Genomic DNA, 14,551 nt, shown 5'->3' with positions numbered 1-14,551 from the left:
ATATATGATGGGATAAAAGCGGCATTTTATATCAAGCTAGGTAATTCATTGGAAAAATAATGACTAATTAGGTCTTCAGGAAAAAATAAAGCTGGATTCTGATCTCATTCCTTTCATCAAAATAAATTCCAAGTGGATTAAAGATTTCGATTTTAAAAAGTGAAACCATGAACATGCAAAGAGAAAACCTCAGAGTCAGTTTGTAGTCTCGGCCTTGGAAGGGCCTTTCCAAGTAGGAACAAACACAGCAGCCATATAAGAAAAGACGAAAACAATCACGTAAATATAAAAAAACTGCTTAGGGGCGCCTGGGTGGCACAGCGGTTAAGCGTCTGCCTTCGGCTCAGGGCGTGATCCCGGCGTTCTGGGATCGAGCCCCACATCAGGCTCTTCCACTATGAGCCTGCTTCTTCCTCTCCCACTCCCCCTGCTTGTGTTCCCTCTCTCACTGGCTGTCTCTATCTCTGTCAAATAAATAAAATCTTTAAAAAAAAAAACAAAAAAAAAAAAAACTGCTTCGTAAAAAACGGAAGTTATTTGCGATACAGGTAACAGAAGGTATGTGTACCCAGAGCTTATATAAATCAATAAGAAAAAGAAAAATAATACAGTAGAAAAATGGCTAGTTCACATGAAAAAATAAAGATAGGCACTAGAAAGATGCAAAGTCTCGCATAGAGGTAAAGAAATGTAGATGAAAACAAGAATTGGATACGCTATTTCCTCTCATCGATGAGCAAATATTTAAAGGCATTGCTGGTATTATTAAGGGCACAGGGAGCCAGGACTCCACATATAGCTCATGTATAAGGACAGTTTGATAATATCTGTCTATATTTGAAATATGTATAGTCTTTTGCCAAGGATCTCCTTAGCATTTAATATTACTAATTTACTTGAAAGAGGATGGCAATATATACGGGCAGTTGCAGCATTATTATAATAGTAAAATGCTGGCAGCACTTAAGCATGTATCAGCACAGAGCTGGTTGTGTAATGCGATGTTGGTCCAGTGGAATAGTACGCAGCCCCGAAAATGGGCACGGTAGAGTTATATGTGCTGATAGGGAAAGATCAAAGTACGTTTCCAGTGGGGAAAATAACATGGTGCTTATGGTATGATCTCATTTGCTTTGATTTTTTGAAAGTATACATTAATTTAATATTTGAAATCATAACTTTCTTTCTGGAGGGATTAAAACTGGCCATCTTTGAGGAGTTACCAGAACTGAAAAGTGGTGGGGGAAAGAGACCTCATATTAGATCTTCTATACTGTTTGAAATTTTTAAAACGTATACATACTATGCTTTAAAAATGAAAAACGGAGTAAAATACAGGTCATAACCTAAACTTTTTTTTTTTTGCCTTAACTGAATCTTTCTCCTCTACTTGCCTTTTGGGGTGTTTATTAACCATTTTGTTGATGAACCGTTTAACTGTTTGATTATAGCATATGCTCCCTTTGTTCAGGATTCCATAGAAAGACTTTGGGTTTAATCCTGGCTCCGAAAGAGGGCTCACTCCCACACCCCCGAGGGCATTAGCATGCTTATTTGTGAAATTAAGGAAATACCTGCGTTTCTGCTACATAGTGATGTCGACAAGACAAAGATCTTGAGTATGCTGTCCTCGTACACGGTAATGGGCTATCGGAATGCAAGGTGCAACTGTAATTCCTGTAGTTGCCATTCGAATGCCGTTTGCCCCCGACTTTATTCCAATGAAATTATGTCCTTTGAATTAATAGCGTTGAATTTGAAAATTACGTTTTGTCTCTGGAAGTTGATTTTTGAATGTAGGCAGTCCTTGACAATTTCTTAATCAGCTTTCGGGTAGCTGGCGTCTTGTGCATTTGTCATGTGTCCCCAGACTGCCTCATCCACGGTGAATCCAGACCCAGGCACCTGCCCGTGAGCTGGCTGTGGGGCCGCTCGGGGATGAGGTCCCTCAGCCGGTCCTTCTGGGCTGTAGGTGCTTCCACCCCTGCAGCAGTCCAGGAGCGTGAGGTGGTCATTTGAATACAGGATCACATTTTTGTCTTTTCTTTTTCTTTTTTTTTTAACACACACAAGAAACAGGGAAACAGAAGTGCTCCTACTAGTAAAAGTGCAGGTTTTTAAATCTCAATACCATGGAGACAAAGATGGGAATGATTAGAGTATTAGAAATGGCAGCTCCGTTGGATGCCAGACCTTACTGGACTTCCATCAGTTGTCTATACGTTGAGCCATAAAGAAAAAGAATGAAAGAAAGGCCATATGAGTTTGACCTTGTAATTCCCATGCACACCTGATGCTTCCACAACCAACGTCCACTCCTACTGATTTTCTAGATCTGTATTATCAATCTACCTATGTTACAGCCCAGACATGTTCTTCTTCCTTTTCTCCCTAAGGTGCCCTTTGTGTATATCTCATCTTACCCTATAGGAGTAGAGTTGGAGAGCGGAGTGGTCCCTTGTGTGTAGACAGCTGCCCTCCCTGCTTACCCCATCCAGGTCTCAAGGTCTCGTCTCAGGCTCCCAGGAATTGTTGTGAGAGCGCCGACAGAACTACAAAGAAATCCAGCCACTAGATGGCAGCCTTGCCAAAAGTCCGCTGTGCCCTTCCGCTCTGAGCTCAGGTCCTCAGGACTTGAGAAACAGTCCTTTTACTGATTCATTAATTCAACAAATATTTTTGAGTGCCTACTATGTGCCCAGCATTGTTCTAGGAAAAAGGAGTCGTCAGTGAACAGGGCAGGCTTCTGTGTTCATGGAGCCACATAGACAGGATGTGGTAGAGGTGAGGAAGTCAGCTGGGTAGAAAGGGGTGACCTGTCCAAGAACAGTGACAGGCTACTGTGGCTGCAGCCCCAGGAGAGAGGAGGACAGCAGTGGGAGATCAGGGCAGGAAGGCCAAGGAACAGAAGAGTGACATGATCAGACCGCATTCTGAAGGGAGTCCTTGGCTGCTTGCGGAGCGTGGATGAATGGGGTGGGAGGCCAGACCAGAGGCTGGCAAGGAGGTGGCCTGGAATGGGTGGTAGCCATGGGGCTGGGAGCAGCAGTCGGTTTCTGGCTATATTTTGGAGGGTAGAGTCAACAGCTCTAAACTCCCCTGATGGGTTCTTTTTTTCTTTTTAATGATGATTTTATTGATTTATTTGAGAGAGAGAGAGAGCTTGAACGGCGGGGGTGGGGGGTCGGGAGAGGCAGAGGGAGAGGGAAAAGCAGACTTCAGGCTGAGCAGGGAGCCTGACGCGGGGCTTGATCCTGGGATTATGACCTAAGCCAAAGGCAGTCACTTAACCGACTGAGCCACCTAGGTGTCCCTGAATTCCCTTCCTTTTTTAGTGCCGAAGACTATTACTTTGTATGCATACACCCCATTTTGTTTATCCGTTCATCCATCAACGGACACCTGTGTCATTTTCACCCCGTGGATACCGTGAAGAACGTTACTACGAACATGGGTATGCAAACAGCTGAGTCCTTGCTCCGGATCCTTTGGGTTTTATACCTCCGAGTAGGGATTACTGATTCTCCCAGTGGGTTTGAGGTAGATGGAGGGTCAGATTTCTGCTGATGGGACCTGTGGGGCTAGTGAGATGAGATCTGATGGGTGCCCAAGGGATGGCATTGAACACCAGTCCCCCCTGGAGACAGCACTTGGCCAGAAGGAGGTTCCTGGAGCCACACGATGAACATTATAAAAACTGGCGCTACACAAAAGTGTTCATTTAGACGATTCTATACATAGCACACGTGGGAATGAAAAGAATGTCATTATTTTAAACTGATCTCAGTGTTTTCTCAGAGTTAAGTAAAGGGAGCGTTCAGTGCCAGCTGCACCTTGGCCAAGCTCTGTGTTCATGCTCCCGGAATCTCAGACATCTCAGAGGACACAGCAGCCGTGAGGCCAGCGTCAAAGCAGGCTCACGTCCAAAAAGGCATCGTTGTCCTCGCCCGCCCACGTGCCCAGCCCTTCCCCCGTTACCTGCATCAGACCCAGCATACCTTAGGCTCCAACCTAAGACGCTTGTCGTCTTGGACGTGGGAAGGCACTAACTCCTCTAACTCAGAAGGTGGATATTCCTATTGCCACGTTACATGCGAAGAAATGGGCTCACGTGGGTTTGGCAGTGTTCCCAAACTCACGCCCAGTCCGAATTCTTTCCTCTGCCACGTCGTTTGCCAGGGGTTGGGGAGACTTGTTTTCTTGCCCATCATCTCCATCTATTAATGGAATCACTACCAATTGCTGACATTCTTTGCACACTGTGTGCTAACCACTGTTCTAAGTCCTTGGTACATATTATCTCCTTTAGTCTTTACAATAACCCTAGGACCCAGGACATCACCATCTTTGCCATTTTAAAGGTCAGAGAGATTAGGGCATGGGTTGGCTTGCTGGCATGTGAGTAGAGATAGGAGGATGTTGGAGGTCTCGGGACTGAGAGGCCAGAGGATGGGTGGGTCAGTCCCTGGCACGGGGTTGGGGGGGGAGCGCTTCATGAGCCGGGATGTAGAGGACTTGAGAGATTGGGGTGGGCGGTGGTCAGTGGATGACAAGGAGAGGAAAGAGGATGCCGGGTCTCACAGCATGAACTTCAGAGACGGAGGGGGTGCCTTTCACAGGGCGGAGGAGAGACCGTTGCAAAGTCACAGTTGGGGGTGGCAAGGACACCCACACCTGCTCCTGGCCCACGGACTCCAGAAATGTGCGAAAAGGAACAGACTGGCTGGAAAAGGAAGCTGTGGGAGTCATTCAGCCTCGGAAGTGATGGGACATTCAGAAAGGAGGCTCAGAATGAGGGGCGTGCTGATTCCGGTCGTCAGTTCTCGAGGGCCCCAAGGTTGTTGAGGGCAGAGGAGAGGGCACTGCATCTATTTGGGGATGAGAGCCCAAAAATCACAGACTGCCAGGAATGAGGTTTTCTCTTTCTTTTTTTTTTTTCTTCATAATATTACATGGATCATTTAGTGATGAATATATTTTGTGGTTAAAAAATTAACATTTTAGATTTAGAATTTTCATTTTTCTTCTTTTTCTACATTTAATTCCTTTTTTATTGCGGTAAGAACACTTGACATGAGATGGACCACCTTAACAAATCTTCCAGCATGCAACCCAGTATTGTTCACCAGAGGCATGATGTTGTAGGGTGGATTTCTGGAACCCTGCACCCACTGCTCATCAGCTCCCATCCCCCCTCTGCCCAGCCCCCGCCCCAACAGCCACCGTTCTACTCTGGTTCATGCATGTTGTACCCAGTGTAAACTCTCCTTCCTTTCAAAGGCTGAGTCATATTCTATAGGATGTAAGGACCGCATTCTCTTTATCCCCCATCATCAAGGGACCAGGAATGAGTTTTAACTTCTGGGAGTGCCTGGGGTAACCCCACGGTGTGAGAAGGTTTTGAACTTGGTACTCATGTCAGTAAAGTCCTGGATTCTTAGCTTGATATTACCCTGCAGTGGTTCCCTGGCCCTGCATGTCCCGGGAGTGCGTGGTCAGTCAGGGCTTTGGAGCGAGGCCAGGGTTTTTCTCTGACTTTGCACAGAGATGCAAAGGTGGAAAGCTGGTTTGGGCTTTGCCCCAGCGTGCTGGGTCCTACTTGGATTGTGGTTCACAGAGGTGGGAGCTCTCCCTGCCTCTCCCCCAAGACTATTGACATTTTTATAGTCTTTCCACTCAGAAATGTGGCCATCTCTCCATTTCTCTGAGTTTCCCTTTTTGTCTTTCAGTAGAGTTTGGTCTTCTTCTTCCCCTCCTCCTTTTCCTCCTCTCAGTGTTGACTTCCTGTCTAGGTTTTCTACTTTTATTACTATGCGGATGGGATTCCTTAGTCATTTTTTTTAAGTAAGCTCTAGGCCTTACCGGGGGCTTGAACCCACGATCCCAAGATCAGGAGTCGTATGCTCTACCAACTGTGCCAGCCAGGCACCCCCCCCGCCAGTCATTTTTTAAAATATGGAACGGTTCATAAATTTGTGTGTCATCTTCCATACTAACCTCTGTGTCATTCCAATTTTAGAATGTGTGCTGCTGACATGAGCACTCGTATTTTTTTTTAAGATTTATTTATTTATTTATTTATTTGAGAAAGAGAGAGAGAATGTGCATGGGAGTTGGGGGGGAAGATGGAGAGAGAGAGAGAGAATCCTCAAGCAGACTCCCCACTGAGCATGGAGCCCGATGTGGGGCTCGAACTCAGGACCCTCAGATAGTGACCTCAGCAGAAACCAAGAGTCAGACGTTTAACCAACTGAGCCACTCAGGCCCCCTCATTGTATTTTTTAAGTAGATACTTTCCTAATATTTAATCTTTAAAACTCCCTCCCTCCCTTACTGGTGCTCGTGGTTTCCTTCAATGAATGGTTTCCCGTTGATTCTCATGTGTTTTCCAAGTGGGTGATTATATCAGCTGCAGATAACAATGTTTTTTGTCTCCTCCATTCCAGTAATTGTGACTTTTTCATCGTTGTCAAGTTTTTCATTTTAATTCCAGTGTAGTTAACATACAGTGTTATTTAGTTTGAGATGTGCAATAGAGTAACTCAGCAACTCTATACATCACCCAGTGCTCATCGTGGTAAGTGTGCTGTTAATCTCCATCACCTATTTCATCCGTCCTCCCCACCCGCCTCCCCTCTGGTGACAACCAGTTTGTTCTCAAGAGTTAAGGGTCTGTTTCTTGGTTTTCCTCTCTCTCTCTTTTTTCTCCCTTTGTTTATTTCTTTCATTTCTTAAATTTCCCCCATATGAGTGAAATCGTATGGCATTTGTCTTTCTCTGACTTATTTCACTTAGCATTCTACTCTCTAGCTCCACCCCTGTCATTGCAAATGGCAAGATTTCCTTCTTTCTTATGGCTGAGTAATATCCATTATATATATATATATATACACACCACATTTTCTTTATGCATTCGTCTATCAGTGGACACATGGGCTGCTTCCATAATTTGGCTCTTGTAGATAATGCTGCTATAAACATAGGGGTGCCTGTATCCTTTTGAATTAGAATTTTCATGTTTTTGAGTAAATACCCAGTACGATTCCTGGATCATAGGGTAGTTCTATTTTTCACTTTTAAAGGAAACTCCATACTGTTTTCCACAGTGGCTGCACCAGTTTGCATTCCCAACAACAGTGCAAGAGGGTTCTTTTTCTCCACATCCTCACCAACACCTGTTGTTTCTTGTGTTGTTGATTTCATCCACTCCGACTGGTGGGTGGTGATACCTCACTGTAGTTTTGGTGTGAATTTCTCTGATGGTAAGTGACATCCAGTAGTTATGTCTTTTATTTCTGATTTCTGCTGTGTGGTGTGGGCAACCCAAGTTGTATTAAATGCTAGCAATGTCCTTGTTCTCATTTTACTGTGCCTGCCTTTGCCATTAAATAGTATGCAGAAAGTTTGCTTGAGATGATGTTTGCATGTTCAGTTCTCTCCTTCCTATTTTGCTCAGAGCTGTTAATAGGATTGGGGACGGATTGATTAAATGTCCTCTAGGCGGTCTGTTATTACTTTGATTATTGCTTTTCTTTTCAGCCTGGACTCTCCCTCAGGAGATTCACATATGTGTATATTTGGTCTCCTGGGTATGTCTTCCACATCATATATTTTCTTTGATTCTTTTGATGACTTTCACTCATCTTACGATTTCTTTTCTTCCCTGAGATTTATTTGTTTATTAGAGAGAGAGAGCACATAAGCAGGAAGGGCAGAGGGAGAGAGAATTTCAAGCAGACTCTGTGCTGAGCGTGGAGCCTGATATGGGGCTGGATCCCAGGACCCTGATATCATGACCTGAGCTGAAACCAAGAGTCAGAGTCTTAACCCAGGTGCCCCAGTCTTCCTATTTCTCACAGTTTACCACTAGTATGCTTTACTTTGCATTTCTGTACTTCAGCTATTGTGTTTTTAATCTTTAGCCTAATTTCCCTGATCTCAAATTGTCTCTTCGTCATCACTTCTTGCTCTAGCTTCAAAGCTATAAAAGCTCCTTGAATTTCACAGGGGATGCAAATTAGAGATTTTCTAAAATTTCCTATTTCTTCCAATAACTTTGTTTCGCAGGTGCATTTCTCCTGCATTTCTCGGGTGGTTCCCCTTTTATGAACTTCCAAAATTTCCCATATACATCTAGTGTTTTTTCTAGATTCATCCCTTACAGAGGGAAGTCTGTGTTTGTCCAGAATTGGAAACGAAAAGGGATTCCATTGTGAGGATACCATTGAGGTGTAAGGTCCTGTCTTTTATGCCCAGTTGAAGGAAGAAGGAGAAACGTTTTGAGTCGGCCAGGGTGAGAGTGGGCAGGGCACTGGAGCCCGAAGTACATTTTGCCATTTTTTTTCCTTCTGTTTTTTGTTTTGGTGTTGCGTTGTTGTTTTGGTATCTGCCAGAAGGTGGCGCCATCTTCCCCCTGTGCTGGCGCCGCTGTTCTTGCTGCTGGCTGGTCATGGCCTTGTTCTGAAGGTCCGCCTTGCGAGGTTCCACGGGGTGATTCTGCTCCCTCCCCCCTTTTTTTTTTATCAATAACGAATATTGTATAATGCAGCCTTCGAAATCCTGATATGAAATCCACTGATAGTATAATCTACCTATATACATTACTGGGGGGAAATCAGTCTCGTGCCCTATCTTTATTGTACAGGAGAAATAAAAGGAAAAGAAGTTCTAACCAAGTATTACGTTGTTTCAATGTGTAAATGCCCGAGGCTGAGTGCCTATAAACAGGTCTGAGTCAGGGTGGGGCTCAGCGTCCAGGGTTCAAACACCCGCACACTGTTGACCCGGATGACTCTAAAATGCTGGCAGCTCAGGGTAAATTGAGCAATGCAAAGGGCCGTCTTCCCTCGATTTGCTGGTTCGTTGCATTCCTAGAAAACTCAGTATACAGTAACATTGTGTAAAGACTGTTTTTGTGTTGTTAAGTAAAGTAGAGTTAGCTTCCGGGCTCGTATCACTATAAACAGTGTTTTCACCTGCAAGAGTGCTGGCCTGTCCTAAGAAAGAAGAGTGGGCTGGTCAGGCACACCCGGGCCTTTGCAAGGCCTGGAGCAAGAATACGAATTCATTTATTCCTATTTATTCCTCATGTTCTGATCAGTAATGAAATATCCTAGTAAGGAATATGAAGTGTCCGGGATTTCAGATCACCCCTTAGGTTGTGGATTTGATGAAAATAATTTTCTTGCTCACTTTCATTGTTTTTATCAGGAATGATTGAATATTATGTGGCAAAGTTTGTTCTTTTTTTTTTCTTCTTCTCCTCAGCTTTTCCCCCCCATGTTCCATATTACTACGTTCTAATTTTTATCACTTCATGATTTATAATCATCCTCAAAAACAAAAAAGTAATGATTTTCTGGGGCGCCTGGGTGGCACAGCGGTTGGGCGTCTGCCTTCGGCTCAGGGCGTGATCCCGGCGTTATGGGATCGAGCCCCACATCAGGCTCCTCTGCTATGAGCCTGCTTCTTCCTCTCCCACTCCCCCTGCTTGTGTTCCCTCTCTCGCTGGCTGTCTCTCTCTGTCGAATAAATAAAATCAAATCTTTAAAAACAAAACAAAACAAAAAAAAAGCAATGATTTTCAAAGTGTATAGTTTTTATATAAATTTTCATCAAAATGTAAATTAAAGTCAATATAAAAGTTGAAAATGTATTTCAGGTTTTGAAAATAAACTTTTAATTTTGCAATAATTGTAGATTCACATGCAGTTGTAAGAAATACTAAAGAAAGATTCCCCTGTACTGTTTACCCAGTTTCCCCCAGTGGTAACACCTTGCAAAAAAAGTAGTAAAATATCACAACCGGGATACTGACATCAGTACAGCCTGGTTATAAAACATTTCCATCACCACAAGGATCCCACCTGTAGTCCTTTCATAGCCACGTTCAGTTCCCTGAACGTGGTCCCATCCTCTTCTTTTTTTTTTTTTTTTTTAAATTGTATTCATTTATTTGAGAGAGTGAGAGAGAGCCTGAGAGGGGAGAGGGTCAGAGGGAGAAGCACACTCCCTGCTGAGTGGGGAGCCCCATGCGGGACTCGATCCAGGGACTCTGGGATCATGACCTGAGCCAAAGGCAGTCACTTAACCAACTGAACCACCCAGGCGCCCCCCCCTTCTTAACCCAGGCAACCACTAATCTGTTCCATTTCTACAACTTCGTTATTTCAAGAATATAGAAATGAAATCAGGAGCGCCTGGGTGGCACAGTGGTTAAGCGTCTGCCTTCGGCTCAGGGCGTGATCCCGGTGTTATGGGATCGAGCCCCACATCGGGTTCCTCTGCTGGGAGCCTGCTTCTTCCTCTCCCACTCCCCCTGCCTGTGTTTCCTCTCTCGCTGGCTGTCTCTCTCTCTCTGTTAAATAAATAAATAAAATATTAAAAAAGAAAAGAAAAGAAAAGAAAAAAAGAAATGGAATCATACAGCCTGTAAGCTTTGGGGACTGGCTTTTTACATTCAGAATAATTCTCTGGACATTAATCCAGGTTGTTGTGTGAGTCAAGAGTTTGTTCCTTTTTAATTTTTTCATAGTATTTCATGGTATGGATGTACCACAGTTTAACGATTCACCCATGAATCTGAGTTGTTTCCAGTTTTTGGTGTCTTTTTTTGAGATTTTATTTATTTATCTGTCAGAGAGAGAGAGTGGGAGCAAGAAAGGGGAGTGGCAGGCAGAAGGAGAAGCAGGCTCCCCGCTGAGCAAGGAGCCTGATGTGGGACTCGATCCCAGGACCCTGGGATCACGACCTGAGGTGAAGGCAGATGCTTAACCGACAGCCTCCAGGTACCCCTCATTGTAGTTTTAATTTGCATTTCCCTGATGGCTAATGATATTGAACATCTTTTCATGTGCTTATCGTATTACAAAAGTCTTCATTGAAGTATTTTGTTCATGTCATTCACTCATTTCCCAGTTGGAGTGCTTGATTTTTTTTTTCTGCCAAGTCCTGTGAGTTCCTTATTATATATTCTAGATACTAGTTCTTTGTTGTATATGTGGTTTGCAAATATTTTCTCCCAATCTCCACTTGGTCTTAATTTTACCCTCGTAACAGGGTCTTTCACAGAGCAAAATCTTTCATTTTGATGAAGTTCAATTGGCCATTTTTTTCTTTTATGAGTTGGGCTTTTGATGTTAAGTTTAAGAACCCTTTGCCTAGCTCCAGATCTTGAAGATTTTGTATGTTTTTTCTCTAAAGGTGTTAGTTTTACATTTTGTGTTTAAAGATGGGATCCATTTTAGTTAATTTTTCTATAAATTATGAGACGTAAGTCAATGTTCACCTTTTTGCTATGGATGTCCAGCTGCTCCAACACCATTCGGGGTATCCTTCCTCCACTGTATTGCTTTTGCAGTTCTGTCGAAAGATAGTTGGGTATATCTGTGTGGATTTATTTCTGGGTTTTCTGTGTTGTACAATACACCTATGTGTCTATCCCTCTGCCCATACCTCATGGTCCTGATTATTGTGGCTATATAAAAAGTCTTAAAATCGGGTACTCTGATTCTTTGATATTCTTCTTTCCCACGGTTGTTTTATCTAGTCTAGTTCCTTTTACTTTTCATTTAAATTTTAAAGTAATCTTATCTACATATACAAAGAGATCTTCTGGGAACTGACATCTTTACTATGTTGAGTCTTTCAAAACACAAACATGGTGTGTCTCTCCATTTAGATCTTGGTTTATTTCAGCAGTATCTTCTAGTTCTTAGCATACAAATCCTAAACCTGTTTTGTTAGATTTACACCTATTTCTTTCTTTCTTTTCTTCTTCTTCTTTTTTTTTTTTTTTTAGCAATTGTAAATGTTATGTGACCATATATTTAATTTTGGTGTTCATGGCTAGAATAATGAAGTGCAATTGATTTTCGTATGTTTATCTTGTATGTTGCGAACTTGCTGAACTCACTAGTTCTAGATTTTTTAATTTAGATTTCTTGGGAATCTTAAGGTTGTATACAGTTAACCCTTGAACACAGGTTTGAACCGCGCCCATCTGCTTATATGCAGATTTTTTTTATAAATATAGTACAGTATTATAAATGTATTTTCTCTCATGATATTTTTAAAATTCTATTTATTTTAAAGAGAGAGAGTGTGTGCATGCACGAGCAGGGGGAGGGGGCAAATTAGAGGTAGAGAATCTCAAGCAGACTCTGCCCTGAGTGAGCCCCGACTCGGGGCTCAATCTCACGACTCTGAGATCATGACCTGAACCGAAACCAAGAGTCTAACACTTAACCAAACTGAGCCACCGAGGCTCCTCTCTTATGATTTTCTTAATACCATTTGCATTTCTCTAGCTTACCTCATTGCAAGAATGCAGTATGTAATACATAATAACATACAAGATATGTGTTAATTGACTGTTTATGTTATCAGTAAGGCTTCCGGCCAACAAGAGTAGTGAAGTTTTGGGGAGTCGAGAGTTATACACACATTTTCGACTGTGCAGGGGGTTGGTACTCTTAGTGTTATACGTAACGTGTAGACGTGTCATTCGAGGTGTACATCTAGACATGACCTTGAGTCAAGTATAATCCTGAGGGAAAAAAACATATCTCAGGAAAGCAAAGACTGAAACCCCGAGCAAGATACTCCAGGCACTGCTGTAGGGAGACTCTTTTTTTAACCGCTGTAATTCCTAAGTAGGGGATTCTATTAAGGAAGATATTTGTAGGTGGGGAGGGTGGTGAATCACATTTTATAAGAATACCCATATTTCAGGTGCTGCTCTAGGTTCTTATACGTGTCATTTTGTTTAAATCTCATAACTCTGTGCAACGGGTAAGATTTGCTTCATTTTACAGACAAATAATAGAGATAAGAGAAAACTAGCAATACAACTGGAAACAGAAAAACCACAGAGAAAAATTAAAGAGAAAAAGAGCTGGTTCTTCTTTTTTTTTTTTTTTTTAAGTAGGCTCCACACCCACTGTGGAGCGCAACACAGGGCTTGAATTCACAACCCTGAGATCAAGACCTGAGCCAAAATCAAAACCAAGAGTCAGACACTTAACTGACTGAGCCACCCAGGCGCCCCACCCACAAAGAGCTGGTTCTCAGAAAGATCAGTAAAGTTGACAAACCTCCAGCAAGACTGACAGAGAAGAAAAGAGAAAATACAGATGACCAAGATGGAACAAAATAGGATTATCACCACCAACCCTGCAGACTGAGGAAGAGCAAAAGGAATACTACGAATCACTGTACACACGAATTTGACAACTTAGAAGAAACGGGCTGGCTGGTTAAAAACCACAGCTCCCCATGTGCCGATGACACGATTATCCCAAGTGCCCCGTGGGAGGCTGCGAGCTTGGCACTAGGTTTCTTAGCAGCCAGAAGAAAGAGGGAAACCTGATTCATGGGGACAAAATGAAAAGAAGCCAGTTATTAATGAAACACACAACTCTTTCTGGGGCTGAAACATTAAAAAAAAAAAGTCTCCTTTAGGAATCTGAAGGGAACAAGGGATTCAATATTATAAAATCAACAGTCATGATGTAAAGCAAATATAATATGGCTGGACACCCCACTACCACTCAGTAGGTTAATATTTTCTCCTTTATTACTCTTAAAACAATTCAGAAATTTACACTCTCTCTGCAGTATTTAATCAAAACCACCACGTTCCCAGTAAGTTTCAGTTCACTTAAACCAAGTGACGCCGACGCCAGGAGAGAAGATTGGATTATGGGTTGGGGTAATAATACGTCCATAACAGGGATAGTATATTACCGATGATGGACGTTTATGTTAATAACCAATCAGTGTCTGTTAGCTGAAAAGTAGACGATTCACCGAATAACTATGGCAGGGGTCATCGTGAAAACTCAGGCATTCTACGGGTATAGCGCTGAACGTGGGGGGTGAGGACATTCTCCTCTCTGACTGTCCTTTCTGCTCGAACACTGTGACTAAAGTCCTTTCATGGGGTCAGATGCCCCTTCTAAATGTCTGCATTAATTTACTCTTCTAAGACAGTGATCACGGGCATTGTTCCTTTAGTTCGAGCTGGTTCATGGTCGGAACAGTGTGCCCTGCTACCAATTCCCCAGGCTTCATTCTGGAAGAGCAGAAAAGGGAAGGAATGAGAGGGTCCCACTGTAGGGCAAGTTTTATGTTCCAGAAGAAAGTTCCCCTTTTCTGGGTCTGTGTAATCATCACGTTGGATGGAAGGGAAACCGGAGGTCTTTCCACTGAATTCATGGAACATTAAAGTTCCAGTCCTTGAACTTGGCCATGACCTTCTGAAATGTTCAAGTGGCTCAATGGAAAACATGATCAGCTCTGTTCTCTTCTGCTGCTTTTCCTGGCTGCCGACACACAGGAATACAGTATTGTAGTCTCTCTCCCCGAAAGTTTGTGTGGACGACTGAACTTGCTGGTGAATTGTCTTTGTTTGCATATTGATTTCCATATCAAAAACGAGTTTCCTACTGTGGAAAGTATTGTTTCCAAGCCGATTACAGTACAGAGTAGAGTGTGCACGGTTGGTACCCCCCCAACCGAACATAGTCCCGATTTCCTTAATGCTGTTGGA

General features: G+C 43.0%; 1 protein-coding gene and 1 pseudogene across 6 annotated transcripts in view; one reads left to right on the top strand and one right to left on the bottom strand.

The window, feature by feature from the left end:
- Positions 1–14,551, top strand: part of SPECC1 (sperm antigen with calponin homology and coiled-coil domains 1) — a 257,749-nt gene that overhangs the window by 87,910 nt on the left and 155,288 nt on the right. The gene's annotated exons all lie outside the window — the stretch shown is intronic.
- On the bottom strand, positions 5,950–6,043 carry LOC148109028 (U6 spliceosomal RNA; annotated as a pseudogene).

The sequence above is a fragment of the Ursus americanus genome, chromosome 14, assembly GCF_024610735.1.
Source record: "Ursus americanus isolate L20-20 chromosome 14, mUrsAme1.1.p, whole genome shotgun sequence".
In the NCBI taxonomy this organism is placed as follows: Eukaryota; Metazoa; Chordata; class Mammalia; order Carnivora; family Ursidae; genus Ursus; species Ursus americanus.
Note: the sequence above shows the minus strand (reverse complement) of the source record. Positions and strands in the feature narration are given on the sequence as shown.